This window comes from Apteryx mantelli, chromosome 28 (genome assembly GCF_036417845.1).
Source record: "Apteryx mantelli isolate bAptMan1 chromosome 28, bAptMan1.hap1, whole genome shotgun sequence".
NCBI classification, from domain to species: Eukaryota; Metazoa; Chordata; class Aves; order Apterygiformes; family Apterygidae; genus Apteryx; species Apteryx mantelli.
In genome coordinates, this window is record NC_090005.1 from 7,221,246 (window position 1) to 7,240,943 (window position 19,698).

The following is a 19,698-nucleotide window of genomic DNA, read 5'->3' on the forward strand; positions in this document are numbered from 1 at the left end:
GAGAAATGCAGAGTCCTGCACCTGGGAAGGAATAACCCCATACATCAGTATAGGTTGGGGGCTAACGTGCTGGAAAGCAGCTTTGCAGAGAAGGACGTGCAGGCCCTGGTGGACCAGAGGTTGACCATGAGCCAGCAGTGTGCTCTTGTGGCAAAAAAGACCAATGGTATCCTGGGCTGCATTAGGAAGTGTCGTCAGCAGATTGAGGGAAGTGATGCTTCCCCTCTACTCAGCCCTGGTGAGGCCACTCCTGGAGTGCTGTGTCCAGTTCTGGGCTCCCCAGGGTAAGAGAGATACGGAGCTACTCGAGTGAGTCCAGTGAAAGGCTACTAAGATACTTAAGGGATTGGAGCATCTCTCATATCAGGAAAGGCTGAGAGAACCGGGATTGTTTAGCCTGGAGAAGAGCAGACTGAGGGAGGATCTTATCAATGTGTATAATACCTGAAGGGAGGGTGTCAAGAGGATGGAGGCAGTCTCTTTTCAGTGGTGCACACTGACAGGCCAAGAGGCAATGGGAACAAAGTGAACCACAGGAAATTCTGTCTGAATCTAAGAAAAAGCTTTTTTTACTGTGAGGCTGGTTGTACACTGAAACAGATTCCCCAGAGATGTGGAGTCTCCATCCTTGGAAATATTCCAAAGCCATCTGGACGCAGTCATGGGCAGCCTGCTCTAGTGAGAACTGTGACTCTGCTTGAGCAGGGGGTTGGACTAGATGATCTCCAGAGGTCCCTTCCAACCTCAGCCGTTCTGGGGGTGATTCTGGGGGTCACACAGACTCCCTTTGTTGTTAGTGTGCAGAAGGAGGAACTTCAGGAGCATGATTCATCTTGTTCTGAAATAAAAGCCCTAGGAAGGGTAATAGCAAGCGCCCTTTGGAAGTACTAATCTCTTTTCACTGAGTGTAAAGACAGACCTGCTACCCAGGAACCCTCTCAGTCCTCTGTCATTTCCAGTGAGAGGAATCTGTTCTCTGGTGACTTTGCAAAATAGCTGTAAGTGTTTCCACAACAAAGCCACAAATGCATGGAATCATGGTCTGCTTAGGACTGGCATGGAACTGTAGATGTGGACATGCCCTGACTCACCTAGCACGAATCATGGTATTTTGAGTATTTTTAATGAAAATTAATAAATACATTGAGAAACTAGGGGTGGTGAGGAAATGAGAATGTAAACTTTGTTGATCGTCTTATGCCAGGAATAAAGGCTACTGTTAAGGATATCAGCCATGGTCAAATACATCTTGCATCTAAGGATGATCCAGTGAAACAGCCACAAGAAGGTGGCATAGATGCATCCAGACAATAGCAGATTAAAAAGGAGACTATGTGTCCACTTCCAAAAAGCAGTGATGCAGGTATCTGAAGTTCTTTAGGGGATTCACATTAATCCCTGACAAAGTTAAACCTTTAGCAAATTGAAGCATGAACCACCAGAGGACCACTCCTCCGGCTCTGCCAGGGAGTTGTGTTTGGGTGGGCTATCTTGTCCTTGTCAGGGGCTAGTCTTTGGAGCGCTATGAGGCACTCTAGGTTTATCCTATAGTGACCAGAGGGAGGTGGGCACATGAGAATCAAGCTACAGCCCATCCTTCACCCCAGCCATCTTAATGGCTGCAAGGTGATTGAGATGAACTTGCACTGGAGCTGGTGGTTTGTTGCCACCTGCGATGCCCAGGTGCACTTACACCAAGGTGAGGAACTTCTGGGGGCCAGAAGTCAGGGGGGGGATGAGTCTGTTGCTCACATCAAGGCCTTTTGATAAGCTCCTTCACTTCTTCTGGAACGCCTTCTCCAGAGCTTGTATCACTTCCTTGTTTCTGAGTGTGTAAATGAAGGGGTTCAACAAGGGAGTTACAACTGTGGTAAAGGTATTAACGAGTTTGTGCAGATCCAAGGAGTTCTGGGCCGACGGCTTGACATACAGGAATATAGTGGAGCTGTACCATATTGTAACGACCATGAGATGGGCAGAGCAGGTGGAAAAGGCTTTCTTCCGGCCCTGGGCTGATTGGATTCTCAGGATGGTAGAGATGATGTACATGTAGGAGACTAGCGTAACCACACAGGAGACCACCACAACAATTATGGAGATGAGGAAGGTCGCCAGCTCCACGGGCCGTGTATCTGTGCAGGAGAGGGCGAGGAAGGAATCTATATCACAGAGAAAATGATTGATGACTTTTGGTCCACAGAATGTCAGCCTGGATGTCAAAAAGGCCAGCAGCGAGATGGCCAGAAAGCCTCCCAGCCAGGAGCCGAGGGCCAGCTGAGCAGAGAAGACATTGTTCATGAGGGAGTTGTATCTCAAAGGGTAACATATGGCTAAATAGCGGTCATAGGCCATGACAGCCAGGAGAAAACATTCGGTGGAGCCTAGGGAGAGAAAAAAGAACAGCTGAAGGATGCAGACTCTGAAGGAGATGGTCTGGCTAGTCCCCAGCATGACTCCCATAGCTTTGGGAACAATGCCCGTTATGTACCAGATCTCCAGAAAGGAGAGATTACAGAGGAAAAAATACATTGGGGTATGGAGGTTCCTGTTTGCCCATACAAGGGCTATGATGGATGCATAGCCTGTTACTGTCAGGGAATACATCAGTGCAAACAGCACCACAAGGGACACCTGGAAATGCCATGTGCCTGGGAAACCCAAAAGGATGAATTCTTGCACAGTTGTCATGTTTTCCATGTCCCTCCAAGTGCAGGGGTCCATCTGTCAAGACAGAAAAGATCGTGTGGTAGTTTGAATGCCTAGGCTGGGCCTACTGGCAGGTAAACATGCTACCAGTAATTAAACAAGATCACCATCCCTGAAAATACAGCTTCTCCAGAGCAGGAAAAAGCTGTACCTGCGCTCCATACTACATGAGGAAGAGACTGCACTGCAATACTTTAGGGAGGGTTTTCTCTACCTTGAATTAAAGATGTCAGCTAAATCATACCTATGTTTGGACAGTTGAATAGGACTCTGAGGACCAGGCAACACAGTCGAAGGAACCTGGAGAATTCTTTATCTGACCAAGTGCATGGGTCTTCTTTAGAACATGGTGACTCTAACGGCTTCTGAGGGATGAAAATCCTGTTCAGGGAAGTGCAAAAGACAGGCTGAGAGTCTTCACCTACATGAAAGGCTGTAGCACAGAGGAAGGGAATAGCATAGCTGCACTCCGCAGGGCAAACAATACTGAGTTATGATTTCAGCAAATGAGACTGAGGTACCAGTAAACGATAAGGAGAACATGACACTGGAGAAGATTTTCTGACCTCTTATAGGCCAGCTGATCACAAGGGCTTCAGGCTGAAGCGGCAGTGTCGCAGGACAACAGAGTAGAATGACAGGCATTACTTAAGAACTCATGGTCTCCTAAATTTACCTTTTTCCAAGTCCTCAGGACTGGAAGCTTTCAGAATTACCTCTATTACCTCCATTTAGGTCTGCTTCTCAACATAGCTACTCAGGAGGTGTAGGATTCACCTCCATAATTTTGCCATCTGAAAGTCATGGGAAGAATCTATGCTCTCTGGGTTGCCCCTGACCAGAGGGGGTTGGGGCCTTTGATCCCAGTGGCCCTTGATTGGGCGGTCAAGCACCCTGTGAGTCAGTGCTAGGGAGAGGCCTATATAAGAGCCAGGCCTAGAGCGCAGCTCCCAGAGCGCAGCTAACAGAGGCAGCGAACAGACGCAGCAGTTTGCGCAGCAGTGGTTGGGCTCTGACTAGAACTTGAGGATCTTGTGGAAGTTGTGGGCTTTCTGAGGACCCCCGAGGACCTAGAAGGTGATCGCTGTGAACAGGAAAGGGGAAGCTAGGCAAGGACAACTGCAGGAGGCCTTGACTTCTCCTGGGAAAAGCTCGTGGGAAAAGCTCCAGCTAGGAGTGGCTGCTGCTAACGAGCTCTCTGGGTTGCCCCTGACCAGAGGGGGTTGGGGCCTTTGATCCCAGTGGCCCTTGATTGGGCGGTCAAGCACCCTGTGAGTCAGTGCTAGGGAGAGGCCTATATAAGAGCCAGGCCTAGAGCGCAGCTCCCAGAGCGCAGCTAACAGAGGCAGCGAACAGACGCAGCAGTTTGCGCAGCAGTGGTTGGGCTCTGACTAGAACTTGAGGATCTTGTGGAAGTTGTGGGCTTTCTGAGGACCCCCGAGGACCTAGAAGGTGATCGCTGTGAACAGGAAAGGGGAAGCTAGGCAAGGACAACTGCAGGAGGCCTTGACTTCTCCTGGGAAAAGCTCGTGGGAAAAGCTCCAGCTAGGAGTGGCTGCTGCTAACGAGCTCTCTGGGTTGCCCCTGACCAGAGGGGGTTGGGGCCTTTGATCCCAGTGGCCCTTGATTGGGCGGTCAAGCACCCTGTGAGTCAGTGCTAGGGAGAGGCCTATATAAGAGCCAGGCCTAGAGCGCAGCTCCCAGAGCGCAGCTAACAGAGGCAGCGAACAGACGCAGCAGTTTGCTACAGAGGCAGCGAACAGACACAGCAGTTTGCTACAGAGGCAGCGAACAGACGCAGCAGTTTGCGCAGCAGTTCGCGCAGAAGGGCGTGCGAAGGGACGTGCGAAGGGACCTTCATTTCTGTTCCCTGCGGTGTACACTTCCCCAATATGGTCGTGACACGCCGCACAGCACGTTCCCCAGCGGCTGCTGGAGTTGCTGTGTCAGAGGCTTGGACCCAGACTGGCCCTCTGACAATAGATGCAGCTCTACAGGTCTCAGGCTGCAGGGAGTGCTTGGGGCCTCTCCAGGAGGCCTGGGCTGGCAGCCAGCTCTCCTGCAGGAGGTGTGCTGCTGTTGATGAGTTGTGTCGTCAGGTAAGGGAGTTACGGGAGGAGGTCAGTAGGCTGCGCAGCATCCGAGAAGCAGAGCAAGAGATAGACAGGGTATTCTCGGAGACTGTGCAGCTTCGGGAGTCCCAACCCCCTGCAGCAGTGGAGTTGCCAGAGGGCTCTGTGCCGTGTGAAATGGTACATCATAACATCATAGAAGAAGGCTGGAAACTGGTCACTGCTCGTGGGAGGAGAAAGGCTCCTACTCCTCCTGAAGACCTGAAGCTGAAGAACAGGTTTAGTGCGCTCCAGGATGAGGAGGAGATGGGCATGGCTGCCAGGGAAGTAACCGGGACAACAGACCCTGTGCCCTACCGGAACACCCGGAAAAAGCGGCGGGTGATTGTTGTGGGGGACTCCCTGCTACAGGGGACGGAGGCATCTATCTGCCGACCTGACCTCTTGTCTAGAGAGGTTTGTGGCCTGCCGGGGGCTCGTGTGAGAGATGTCATGCAAAGACTGCCAAGGCTCGTCCATTCTTCGGACTATTACCCACTGCTGCTCTTCCATGTGGGCGCCAATGACACCAAGGGCAAACTGCAGACCATCAAGCAGGATTTCAGAGCTCTGGGGATGGTGGTCAAGGGTCTGGGAGCCCAGGTCATCTTCTCCTCAATCCTGCCAGTGAGGGGGATGGATGAGAGGAGGAGGAGACGGACTTTCCAGGTTAACGACTGGCTGCGCCGCTGGTGTTGGCAACAGGGTTTTGGTTTCTACGACCATGGGACCCTGTTTGAAGATCGACAACTGATGGCGAGAGATGGGATCCACCTCACGAGGCGGGGCACGCGGGTCTTTGCCAACAGGTTGGCCAACCTGGTAAGGAGGGCTTTAAACTAGGAAAGATGGGGGAAGGGGAGAGTTATAGTGACAGGGTAGTTGGCAAAAGACTGCTCAAGTCAGGATGCCTCCAACAGGTGAATGCAGCCAGGGAAGTGCGCATGGGATGTGGCTATGGAGGACCCTCTTGTATCCCTCCTGGGAAACCTGCATGCTCGATCACCTCCCTGAAATGCCTGTACACCAATGCACGCAGCTTGGGGAACAAACAGGAAGAACTAGAGATGTGTGTGCGGTCGCAGGGCCATGATCTCATTGCCATTACAGAGACATGGTGGGATAGCTCGCATGACTGGAGTGCTGTCATGGATGGCTACGTACTTTTTAGGAAAGACAGGCCAGGAAAGCGAGGTGGTGGAGTTGCTCTTTATGTGAGAGAGCAACTGGAATGTATTGAGCTGTGCCTAGGGGTGGATGAAGAGCGAGTCGAGAGCTTATGGGTAAGGATCAAAGGGCAGGCTAATAGAGGTGACACTGTTGTGGGTGTTTACTACAGGCCACCTGATCAGGATGAGGAAGTGGATGAGGCCTTCTACAGACAGCTGGAAGTAGCCTCACAATCCCAGGCCCTGGTTCTCATGGGGGACTTCAACCACCCCGATATCTGCTGGAAAGACAACACAGCTAGGCACAAACAGTCCTGGAGATTCCTGCAGAGCATTGGTGACAACTTCTTGACCCAGGTGGTGGAGGAGCCAACAAGGAGAGGTGTGCTGCTGGACCTCGTACTAACAAACAAAGAAGGACTGGTGGAAGATGTGAAGGTTGGGGGCTGCCTTGGCTGCAGTGACCATGAGATGGTGGAGTTCAGGATCCTGCGAGGAGGAGGCAGGGCACCAAGTAGGATCGCAACCCTGGACTTCAGGAGAGCAAACTTTGTCCTCTTCAGGGACCTACTTGGAGGAATCCCATGGGTGAGGGCCCTAGAAGGAAGGAGTGTTCAAGAGAGTTGGTTAATATTCAAACATCACTTCCTCCAGGCTCAAGAGCGGTGCATCCCTATGAGTAAGAAGTCAAGCAAAGGAGGCAGGAGACCTGCATGGATGAGCAAGGAGCTCCTGGCAAAACTCAACCAGAAGAAGGAAGTATACAGAAAGTGGAAAGGGGGACAGGCCACTTGGGAGGAATATAGGAATGTTGTCAGAGTATGCAGGGATGCGACGAGGAAGGCTAAGGCCCGTTTGGAATTAAATCTGGCTAGAGATGTCAAGGACAACAAGAAGGGCTTCTTCAAATACATCAGCAGCAAGAGGAAGACTAGGGAAAACGTGGGCCCTTTGCTGAATGGGGTGGGTGCCCTGGTGACGAAGGATGCAGAGAAGGCAGAGTTACTGAATGCCTTCTTTGCTTCAGTCTTTACTGCTCAGGCCAGCCCTCAGGAACCCCAGACCCTGGAGGCAAGAGAGAAAGTCTGGAGAGAGGAAGACTTTCCCTTGGTGGAGGAGGAGTGGGTTAGAGATCATTTAAGCAAACTTGACACCCACAAATCCATGGGCCCTGATGGGATGCACCCATGAGTGCTGAGGGAGCTGGCGGACGTTATTGCTAAGCCACTCTCCATCATCTTTGAAAGGTCATGGAGAACAGGAGAGGTGCCCGAGGACTGGAAGAAAGCCAATGTCACCCCAGTCTTTAAAAAGGGCAAGAAGGAGGACCCAGGGAACTACAGGCCAGTCAGCCTCACCTCCATCCCTGGAAAGGTGATGGAGCAGCTCATCCTGGAAGCCATCTCCATGCATGTGGAGGAAAAGAAGGTGATCAGGAGTAGTCAGCATGGCTTCACCAAGGGGAAATCATGCCTAACCAATCTGATAGCCTTCTATGATGGAATGACTGGCTGGGTAGATGAGGGGAGAGCAGTGGATGTTGTCTACCTAGACTTCAGCAAGGCTTTTGACACTGTCTCCCATAACATCCTCATAGATAAGCTCAGGAAGTGTGGGTTAGATGAGTGGACAGTGAGGTGGATTGAGAACTGGCTGAATGGCAGAGCTCAGAGAGTTGTGCTCAGTGGCACAGAGTCTAGTTGGAGGCCTGTAGCTAGCGGTGTCCCCCAGGGGTCAGTACTGGGTCCAGTCTTGTTCAACTTCTTCGTCAATGACCTGGATGAAGGCACAGAGTGCACCCTCAGCAAGTTTGCTGACGATACAAAACTGGGAGGAGTGGCCGATACGCCAGAGGGCTGTGCTGCCATTCAAAGAGACTTGGACAGGCTGGAGAGGTGGGCAGAGAGGAACCTCATGAAATTCAACAAAGGGAAGTGCAGGGTCCTGCACCTGGGGAGGAATAACCCCATGCAGCAGTACAGGCTGGGGGTTGACCTGCTGGAAAGCAGCTCTGCTGAGAAGGACCTGGGAGTGCTGGTGGACACCAAGTTAAGTATGAGGCAGCAATGTGCCCTTGTGGCCAAGAAGGCCAATGGTATCCTGGGCTGCATCAGAAAGAGTGTTGCCAGCAGGTCGAGGGAAGTGATTCTCCCCCTCTACTCAGCCCTGGTGAGGCCACATCTGGAGTACTGCGTCCAGTTCTGGGCTCCCCAGTACAAGAGGGATGTGGCACTACTGGAGCAAGTCCAGCGAAGGGCCACAAAGATGATTAGGGGACTGGAGCATCTCTCTTATGAGGAAAGGCTGAGAGAGCTTGGCCTGTTTAGCTTGGAGAAGAGAAGGCTGAGAGGAGATCTTATCAATGTGTATAAGTATCTGAAGGGAGGGTGTCGAGAGGATGGGGCCAGACTCTTTTCAGTGGTGCCGAGCGACAGGACGCGAGGCAATGGGCACAAACTGAAACACAGACACTTCCATCTTAACATGAGGAAAAACTTTTTCACTGTGAGGGTGACAGAGCACTGGAACAGGTTGCCCCGAGAGGTGGTGGAGTCTCCTTCTCTGGAGATATTCAAAAGCTGCCTGGATGCAATCCTGTGCAATGTGCTCTAGGTGACCCTGCTTGAGCAGGGGGGTTGGACTAGATGATCTCCAGAGGTCCCTTCCAACCTCAGTGATTCTGTGATTCTGTGATTCTGTGATTCTGTGATTCTGTGATTCTGTGATTCTGTGATTCTGTGATTCTGTGAACAACAACAACAACAACAACAACAATAATAATAAAAATAAATCATATCTGACCGCCTCAGCTGAAGTCCCTTCCTTCTCAATGGATACAAAAGCAGGAGGCATGGCTTACCTCATTTCACATAGATGGCTAAAAGCACTCTAGAAGTGCCAATTTCTCCCCGAGGACTAGGGTAGGAGTCTAGCAACCAGCTCAGGTGGACAAGTCAGACATGTCAACTTGGGCAGAGGCATCCCTGTATCTATCACCTTTTGCAGGCGAAATTCACTAAGCTGAATCCCACCCAACATAACTCTGTTGAGAAGCCAGCTGATCTGAGGGGTTTAAGCTACTTCCTCCTTCCAGTTAATGGAGGCAGAACAGTACCTCCAGAGAAGAGCTGATCTCTTCCTCAGGGGTGTGTCTAAGACAGATGGGGTCGAATCATCATCTGAAGAATCCCTTTCTTTCCTTTCATCCTCCTTAGGAACATATATGCAAAATCTCACGTGGCTAGAGCAAAGACATCCTCCTTAATCCATTTCTCTTTAAACGTGCCAGGCATTGAAAGTCTCTACCAGATGTCCTGGGCAGGCGTCACGTACCAGCTCTGCCAATGGAAATGATCTAAACAAACTCTCTTCATGCAACATCATCTCTCCTCCAGATGAAGCCGTAATCCCCCTTGGCTGAAGGAAAACAGAGGAAAGAGGGTGATTTATTGGAGCTGTTCTAGACAAGTGCCTCAGAAAGCACTGCCTCTCGCTATGGCAGGCTCCAGTCTCTCCACAAGAGAAGTGAAGATGAACACCTTCCTGACTCACTGCAAGATGTATCAAATTGCCTGATGGTGATTCCTCCCCTTGCACCCGTTAGGTAGTGGCAGCTTGCACTCCTGCTTTTCTTTCCCCCTCACAGCCACCACTGTACCTCTACAAAGCGGGCTTAGCACGCACACACACACACACACACACACACACACACACACACGCTAAATTATCTCCACTTTACCTCCATGTAGTGACAGCATACAGCAGAGAATTACAAGACAGGCAAACTCTTCACAGCCAAAAGACTGTGAACAAATGCCTTTTTTTCTGCTGAGAACTCCCCCAGCATCCCTAGCATAAAAACATCCCCACACCCACCTTGTTAGCACACTGAAGCTCCAACTGGCTATGCAGAGGAGACTGTTTTGAATTTTTCCTCTGTGTGCCACAGGGAGTTTGATCTCTTAGGGGAATTTCACAGGCTTGTTGAAGATGGATAGTGTTCTCTCCTCACACAGGCTAATTAAAGAACAGTAATGCAATTCTCTAAAGTGGCTGTCAGATGTGGGGTTTTTTTTTTGCCACCTGCCTGCCACGGTATGTGAGCCTTGGCAGAAACTCAATGTTCTCTTGTGTGGCAATTTCCTGACATGCTGATGTCTGAAATAGCCATGCCCCAAAAGACTGGAAGTGTCAAATACCTGGATGCTGGGCATTAAGATCTTGAAATCTCCAGGCTGGGGATAATTAAAGACAAATATGGTCATACGAATACAGAGATAGAAAGGTGGGATTCACCTGCCTCATTTCAGCTGTCAGAATATCGAACAGCAGTTGCGGCCTAAGTTTTCAGTCTTAATCTAAGTGAAGAGCTAAGCTCTAAGTCAGACAAGACTTGAGTATAGGCATATTGACCTCCCCTGCCTTCAGGGCAGGTGCCTCCACACGGTCTATTCATCTTTGCTCTGCTGATCAGCAGGGAAGAGAAACAGGCACTTTCAGGCCTCAGTTCACCTCCTCCAAAAGTTCCTGTCTAATACAGGTCAGGCAAGCCCTGCCTTAGAAGCATCAATTTTTCTTCCTGTGATGCTTAAGAGAGACTAGACAACTGGCTCAGACAGAAAACAAACAACAACAACAAAACCCCAGCAGAGTAGACATCCAGAGTTAGTTGAGGAGCTTTGCACCCAAAGAGAAGATGTCTTCACTGCCCAAGGCCACCACAGAGAGATGTTGTAAATGACAGAGTCATCTTCTGCAGCTCCTGTGTCATGTCTAAGGGCTTGCTTAATTAACATTGGTTGATGTTAAGGAAAGAGTGCTTCACATGGTGCATGGGGCAGGTCCAGCCGATTAGAGTAACCTGCCCAACTTGACTCCTGCACACAAAATCCCTCTCCCTGCCATCTCTCTCTCTCTCTCTCTCTCTCTCTCTCTCTCTCTCTCTCTCTCTCTCTCTCTCTCGAATACTTTGGACATGGGTACGAGTTTCAGCAAGGGGATGGAGGTGCTTGTGCAGACCAATATGGCAGGTGATGGATTCACTTCTGATCATGTGATGAAGTGAGCCAGGCACTTGTGGCCATACAGCAGGTTCACAGCACTCAATCAGAGATCAGAGGACAGTTTATTCACATTGCCTTTACTAACACCTTCAACACTCTCTCCCAAATTATCCTTATAGCCAGACTGTGGAGATAAACTATGGAGAAGTGGAGCTTAAGGTGGGTGAAACATTCACTGGATGTCTGGGCTCGGAAGGTTGTGATCAGAGGTATATACTCCATCTCCTATGAAGGCATTTTGATCCACTGAATTTGTGACCTCTGAATGTCTCGTCTTTACTAGGATCAGAAGGCAAAGCCTTAGGCAAAGAAAAAGACTGAAAAAATAGATTGTCATCTTCTGCAACTCCTGTTATGGAGTCACAGTTCTGGTTAAGGCAATTTGTTTGAGGGAAGGCTGTTTCATGATGTGTGGGCAGATGCAGCTGGCTAGAGCAACTTGTCCAGCTTGAGCATGTTCATCCACACCCCCTGCCCCTTCCCTGCTCTCCCTCTCCCTAGAGTACCTTGGACATGGGTATGGAGTTTAGTGATGGCATGGAGGTGCTTGTAGAAGCCGGTAAAGCAGGTGATTAATTCAGTTCAGATCTTATGATGACATGAGCCATGCATGCATGACCATGCCTACTGGTCCTGCTGTGAGCTCATGCTAGACAGGTAGTTCAGAGGCCGTGACTGGGCAAGAGAGAGATCAGTGCTGCCAAAAAGGTGATTCATCCCATTTATCTTACACATCGGCTTTGCGATAGGTTAATTTCTTCTCTGAGTGAGCTGCTGCCTCTTCACTGAGTGTGTGTGGGGTGGGGCCTGGAGAGTTAGACTTGGAACAAAAAAGGCTCTGTTGGGTGCTAACTGAATGACCCAGGGGTATTACAGTGATAGGACAGAGACAAGGATGGGGGCAGTGGACTGAGGTGTAAAGACCTCCAAGAGCTACTCAGGCTTCATCTAGTTGCAGAAGGACCAGAGGCCCCAGTAGCTCGAAGCAATACCTTCCACTCTCGGGACCAAGTCAAGGCAGCTCAGGAGTCAGGGAGAAATTCCAGCAGGGTAGGGCTGTCACAGCTTGTGTCAGGATGATGCACACACATGCATTGAGTGGAAGATGACCCCATGAGAAGAGCTCTGAGAGTGGAGGAGGAAGTTCCCTGGGGCCAGGACTCACTTGTCCCAAGTTTTTAGTGCCCTGCCTGCATAGGGACAGGTGTGGGTGCCAGGGGCAAGAGGGCTGAGAGAGTCACAGGCCCCTGGGCCTGGCAACGCTGGCCTTGTTCCAGGTAAGAGCAACTGAGGGAAGGAGCCCAGGGCTCAGCTCCAGGATACCCAAACTCTTCCTTGTGCCCGCAGCTCAAGGGACACCTTGGGGGAGTGACTGCACAGGGCAGCACGGCCACTGGGAGCTCTACACTGGCACTGCTGCAGCCTTGCCCCCGGCCTGGCACACAAACACACCAAGCTTGGGTGTGGGCTTGTGATCCCCAACTTCGAGGCGAGGGAGCACCGCTCCGTCGCAGCAGTTCTGTCCTGCCCAGCCCCACACCACCACTGCCTGCAGAGCTGTTATAAAATATTCCTGCACCGCCCTGTGTGCAGCTGCTACCTTCTCCCTCCCCACAGTGTAAAAATGCATTCCATGCTGTGCGATCAGGTAAAGAACAGGCTCCTCTGGGAAACATTTCCAGACTTAGCTGATACTTCTTCTTCTTCTTCTTCTTCTTCTTCTTCTTCTTCTTCTTCTTCTTCTTCCTTTTAACTTACCTTAACTGGTCCTTTCAATTTTTTTTTTCTCTTCATGATCAGACAAAACATCTAGTTTTTCTTCTTTGTTAGTTTTTACAGCATTTTTGTAAATACTTACTATCTGTTTCTCTAATTTACAGCCTTTTTTTTTCTTTGTAACTGCACCTTCAGGGTCTCTCTGTTTCTCCCAATCTTGGCAGCCATAATCATGACTTTACCAACAGCTCTGATTTTGTCTAAAGCCTGTTAAACTTCCTCCTTTTTATTGGTTCCCCCTCAATAAGCCCACCCACTGGCATTTCTTTTTCTTCCTGAATTTGTCAATGACAGTTGTCACTGCATTCCATTGACTGAAATGATGTCAAAGTTTTTACATTGAGTGGATGGATGTGTTAGCATCCAGCAGAATCCAGAGATCTTTTTTCCAGTTCTACTTTTAAATGGAGTAAATTTACAAACAGGCATTTATTTAAAAAAAAAAAAAAAAAAAAGGAAAAAAACCCACAATACTTTTAAATACATGAGCACTTAACTTTAAAAGATTCCCGCCATTCCCTTTTGTCTGCCGTCCCCACCCCGATAGCACTACTTCCAGGGCAGCCAGGGGTCCCCGTGGCCAAGCAAGGGTTGCCGCAGGCAGATGTCGCTCCTGAGGCGACCTCACGCGTGTCTGCGTTCAGACCCCGCGGCTGAGAGGCGGCTCCTGCTCGCAGCCCCTGCTCTGGGGACGCTCCTGGGGTTTCACGGGAGACTCGGCCAGCGGCAGCAACTCCACGGGCAGCAGAAACCCGCGGGCACCTGGCGGGAAAGTTGGTATTCTTCTGGGGTGTGCTGTCCCCGTGCAGCAACACATTAACCGTTCCTGCCGCCGGGATTCAGGACCTCTGGGTCGCTCCGCAACCGCGGCTCGCCCCGCTCCGCGGCAGCAGCGCTCGTCCCCGCCGCGACGCCCGCCCCTGCCGCGCTCGTCCCGCGCGGCCCCGGCTCCCCGCGCCGCCGATGCGCCTTCTCCTCCCCACTCGGCCCGGCCCGGCCCGGCCCGGCTCCTGTGTCCGTGCCATGGCCGCGGTCACCGGGCACCGTGCCGGGCCCCGGAGCGCCGTGCGCGGCGTGGACCGCCGCCCGGCCCCGCCGCCTCCCTGTGCCGCACGGAGCCGAGCGCCCCGCTCCCGCCCCTCTCGCCTCCCCGCCACGGCCCGGGCCCGGGCGTGGACGCGGACGAGAAGCGGGGCAGGCGCCGGGGCAGGGCGCAGCCCCGGGGCGGAGCTGGCGCCGGCGCCGCAGCAGAGAGTCGGTACTGGCGGGGGGCAGCGAGGCGCGATGCGGCGGCGCCGGGGCGCAGGGCCGGCGGCGCTGGCCACCGTGCTCCTGGGTGCGCGGGGCTGGCGGCGGCTGTGGGGTTGGGGGTCCGGGGCTGTGCCCGGGTTCAGACCGCCCGCCTCTAGCTCTCCAGCTCCTTCACAAACCTCCTTCCTCTGTCCGTCCTGCCGTACTTAACCCAACCCCCTATCTGCTTCTTTGCTCTTTATCGTCCTCAGATCCAACCCTGAATTCTCCTGCCTTGCCACTCTGCATCGCTTCATCCATACTTTAGCCCACGCTTCTTTCTAGCCACTAAAGCACCACCAGCAAACTGCCCCTCCAACCAAACCCTAGGCCATATCTTCCCTCCACACAGGCCGTTTCTATTTCCACTTCTGTACCCGTGTTTGAGCTCTTCTGCAGACTTTATGCAGGAAAATGAAAGTCGGAGAAGGAAACTGATTTTCGGCGTTTTCTCCTTCTTCCTCGGCAGTGGCTATGGACAGAGCCCAGGTGCAGCAGGAGGTGTCGGCAGAGGCCAGCAAGGGCACTGGCATCAACATCGCCTGCTCACACCCCAGCATACAGGAGAACATGTATGTTTACTGGTAGCAGTACATCCCTGGCCGAGGCCTCGCATTCATCATATTCAGTGACAAAGGGAGCAGAACCATGCAGGACCTGCCGGGGACCCTGCTCGTGGCCACAGACCGCCGCTCCAGCGCCCTGCAGCTCGCCCGGCCCCGGCGGCGGGACGCCGCGGTGTATTACTGCGCCGTGGGAGACCCGGCAGGAGAGGCCGGGGCTGTGGCCGGGCACGAGCCGCCGCGGGGGATGCGGAGCAGGGCGCGATGTGCGGGGCTGGGGCTGGGGCTGGGGGCTCACCCCGGCCGGGCCCGCCGGGGGGCGCTGCCGCTCCGCCCGTAGGAGCCGCCTCGCCCCGCGCGGCTCCCACCCAGCCCGCGGCAGTTTCCCCCCGCCCGCCCGGGCTCAGGCCCGTTGAGGCCACCGCATCCCCCGGCACCTGGCAGCCCTGCGCCTCGGCCGTGAAAGGCTTCCCCGAAATGGCTCCCAAGCCACCGACCAGGCAAACCCTCAAACTGGGATGGCAGCAGTGGGGAAGGAAAGAGTGACCTGAGCAGTGGTGGCGCTTGTCAGCCAACAGCCCCACTGGCCTCAGCCAGGAGCTGGAGCTGGCTCCATGATGCCTTGGTCTCTCCCTTTGCTAGAACCTGGGTTTATGTGCCCCTGAGGTCCACAGCCTCAGAAGAGTTGATGGTACTCAGATCTATACACACACACACACACACTCTGTGCATACTATGAGTCCCTCTGGTAATTGGGACACTCAGGTCTATTCAATAGCTGGCCCCTGGATAGTCTGGGCTCCCAGTTGCCTCAGGCACAGACAAACACACACAGAAGAAAACACGGATGCAAACTGGTCTCTCTAGTAGCTGGTTGCAGACTTGTGGCCCTACTACTAGGCAATCCCAGAGCCCATGGTTTCTCCAAGAGCTGGCTTGGCCCTCCTGGTTCCTCCAGTGGTTGTCTCTCAGCGCCTTTGGTCTCTGCAGCATCTGACCCAGACTTACCATCTCTCCTTCCATACCTGGCTCACAAGCCTCTGTCCCACTCTCCAGCTGGTCCAGCTTGCTGTTTGCTAGTGATTATACACCAATACCCACTCCCACACAATCTGCACACACTACAGTCTCTCCAGGTGCTGGCACCACAGACACGGTGTTGCTGGCACTGACACCCCCACACAAACATGCACACAAACTAGACAGCCCCCTCACCCAGGAAGAGTGTTAGAAATGGAGTTTAATTAGAAGGCAGGACAGGCTGTGCTGCTCAGGTGCAGGATGTGGCCAGGAAAGCATACTGACTAGTCACCTGTTCACATGCAGTTGGCCCCTTTCATCCCTTTCTCTTTTTCCCACGCTTCCTTCTTGCCAAACTTCCTTGATCCCTCCCTTTCCCAGTCTTTGGACATTCCTCAAAGCATTCCATAAGAAGTCTTGTGCAATCCTGAAATGGTCCTCCACTGCATCCCATACTGACTCCCATGCCTCTGTAGGCAGTAACACGCCTACGTTCACATGATGTTCGAGGGAGAGCCATTCCCGTTGACTCATCTTGCTGGTGTTACCTCAGGAGAAGGGGACTGCAGGTGCCGATCACAGAGATAGTTCCCTTGATGAGCCTTCTCTGTGGCTGTGGGGGAACGGACAGAAAACTCCCTTGGGATGGAAATCAGACACATGGGTGCAGGTGCCTTTGTCTGTGTCTGTGTCTGTGTCTGGCCCTACCTCTGTTCAAACAGTACCTAGGGAGAAGGGGGACACGAGCAGGTGCAGAGGGGCCCTTCCTGATCCTGTGCTGGGGTGGGCACAAGCCTCTGTCTCGGGCTGGGCTCTGGATGGCAGGGGAAGTTCACCACGGACACTTCTTCCTTGCTGGGGGATGGCTGGGCTGCTTCTGATCTCCAGGAGGGGCAAAAAGCAGGAAGACACCCAGCAGCCTCCTTGTGCCTGACAGCAGGCTGCACAGTCTTAGGCTCCTACGTGATATTTTAGGTGCCCAGGGCCCATTTGTCAATGCGGCACAGAGTTCAAAGGCAGCAGTGCTACAGCTGGGTATGTCTGAGTGAGAGGCTATGCAAGCACCTTTGGAGCTATTGGGTTGTGAAAGAGCTCGGATGTGGCCTGAGTGCACATGGGAACCTCCCAGTGCTGAAGAAGCCTCCCCTCGGCCCTTGGGAGCATGGAGCACAGAAAAGGGGGCAACTTGATTGCTTCCTTAGGCTGAGCATTTTAACAACTGCAGCTCCTTTCTCCAGAGAGCCTCCCTGGGTCAGAGGTGTAAGGTCCCAAGGAGATCTGTGTGGAGCAGCAGTGAGAGAGTTTTGCTCCACCCTCTGGGCTGAGGCCTGGAGGGTGCTTTGAGCTTGCAGAGGGAGGGGAAGGCAGGACCTGGTATCTTCAGCACCCTCTTTCTCGGAGATAGCGGACACCTGGTGGAGTGGAGATCGTGACATGGCCCTGATTTTTCTGGCAGCCTTCGTGGGACTGGCAGACTTTGGTGAGACACGACTTTCAGGCTGGGGAGGATCAGAACAAGGGAGTGTCCCGTCAGTGCTGGAGGGGGGCATGCGAATTCTGACTTTGTGGGGACCTGGCAGTCTTCCTGCAGGGAGAGCAGGGGGCTGCGGGTGGAGCACAGCAAGTACTCTGAGGGATGTCAGGAGTAATGGGCATAAAAGGGGGAATAAGGCTCCGCACATCTCTTTCTCAGAAAACAAGAGCCTTTATGTGCACTGTTTATCCATATGTTGTTAGAGAGAGAGAGAAATGCCAGGGGGGAGGGGAGGGGGGACCATTGCTAGATATGGGAAATTCTCTCCTGGGTGTCTTTGAAAAAAGTGTTGCCAATCTGTGCTGGAATGACAAAATGCTTGAAGGGCATTCAGAGAAGGCTAAATCCATGCTGGGAGAGGTGGAAAGCTTTAAAAAGCCAGGGCATGGACAGACACAGTGGTATGAATGCTACAGTGAGAAGTAGGAACAGAGCTAGGAGAGGCAGAAGGAGAGAGCAATAGTTAATACAGCTGCTTCTGATCTCCAGGAGGGGCAAAAAGCCAGTGACACATACAGAAACACCTGATGGCCTCACAGCCCAAAGAGCTACTGATGAAAATCAGGATGAGCCTGGCCTATGAGGAGCACCAAGAACTTGCAGAAAGAAGAGTGGACAGACAAACCCCTTAGTCTTTCCTAGGCTGTGAAAAGTGAAAAATGGAGATGGGGGATAGTGGGAGAGCTGATGAAGTGATAGATAGATGGATACAGAGACAAGCAGTGCTGAAATGCCTTTCTGGCTTTACAGGTCATGCACAAAAGGACTTTGTGCTCCAGTTCCCACCAGAAGCCACCATCCAGGCGCGACACAACACAACGCTGCGCTGTAATTTCTCCACCAGCTATTCTGATCCCTACATCTTCTGGTACCAGCAGCTCCCAACACAGTCCCCTAAACTGTTGCTGCAAGTGAGAAAAAGGAAACCTCATGTGGAGTCAGGAACGTTCTCCTCCGTGCTGTCTGTGGAGAACTCCCAGGTGCTTCTCCATGTGCAGAACGCTGAGCTCCAAGACAGTGCTGTCTATCTCTGTGCACTGAGCCCACACTGGTGCCCTCAGTGTGCAGCCTTGCACAGAAAGGCGTGTGTGGGTGCTCTGAGGAGTGTTTCTCTCCTTGCCTCTGTTTGCATGTAGCTTTGAGCTCCGCCTGCCCAGCAACAGCACCTGGGGGCTGCGGTGAGGCTGGATTGTTGCCTCCCCTGCCCGTGCAGCAGGAAGAAGTGTCCTTAAGCAGATGTCAGTGGGACTTGAATAGATGTGCCTAGATCCAGGGTCCTGGGAAATGATCAAAATGGTATAGCAAAACTGACACGGTTTCAAGGGGAGCCTGCCCTGGGAGGAGAGCTACTGCAGAGCTATTAGCACATAAGCCACACCAGACTCAGGAACACCCCTGAGCTGTAGAAACTAACAGGGTCCCAGGGGCACATATGCAGGAGCAGTATCCTACTTGCTTGTCCAGCTCTTGTTCTTTCCTCAGCCACCACTGATGGCCGCTGTTGGAGAAGAGGGCCCTTCATGGGAGACACGTCTGTCCTTAGGGTTTTATACCACCTAGCGTAGGTAGCCTGAGGAGGGAAAGATGTGTAACAGAAGATTCAGGATTTTGTGAGAAAAGTGGGACGTGTGGGAGACCAAATAACAAACATGTTTGAATATGGGGGCACTATTAACTCATTCCAAAATGACAGTTGAAATGACCTGCGTGCTTTTTTCTCAGCATGTTACATTGATCCTGATTGCCCATGGGACTAATCTTTCCCTGTTCTTTTATGGTCACAGCTTTGCCAGATGTCCTGAAAAGTGAATGCCATGACTTAGCATTGCTGAGGATGCTGTTGGGGGACCCTTCAGAGACTGAGCAGTCACTGCGAAGTGCAGGCAGAGGGCATGAGTTAGTCTGCTGAGTTAGTATGCTCACATCTGTTGCGTTTTCCTGGCCACATTTGGAGATGGAGAGCTGGACGCACAGTGTGTCTGGCGAGAGCTCAGAGGACGATTCTTCCATGCGGCTGTCTGCAGTACTTCTAACACTCCCGCCTGCCAATGACTGACCCCAGAAGAGCAAACTAAACTGCGGGTTCCCTGTGCCCAGGTGTCAGACAGAAAGGGAGGCACTGCTTCCCAGGGCATTTTCCCCCAAAGGCTTGACTCAAGAGACAACATTTCCCCTGGGCAAAGGCCCCTTTCAGCTTCTCGAGGCACTGACATGCAGGCGTGAGTTTGGCAGAGGCCACCGAGCAGGTCATGGGGCTGGAGCACATGACACACGAGGAGAGGCTTGGCGACCTGGGCTTCTTCAGCCTTAAAAAGAGAGAGCTAAAGGAAGCCTTTCTTGCTGTCCACAGTTACCTGACTGGAGGCTAAAAAGCCACCCGGAGGCAGGCTCTTCTCAAAGTCAAAGGTGCTCAGCAAGAGAGTGAAAGGCAATGGACACAAGCTGGAACATGGGAAATTTGGATTA

General features: G+C 52.5%; 1 pseudogene; it reads right to left on the reverse strand.

The window, feature by feature from the left end:
* Positions 1 to 1,776: 1,776 nt before the first annotated feature.
* On the reverse strand, positions 1,777 to 9,744 carry LOC136994351 (olfactory receptor 6F1-like; annotated as a pseudogene).
* Positions 9,745 to 19,698: the final 9,954 nt, after the last annotated feature.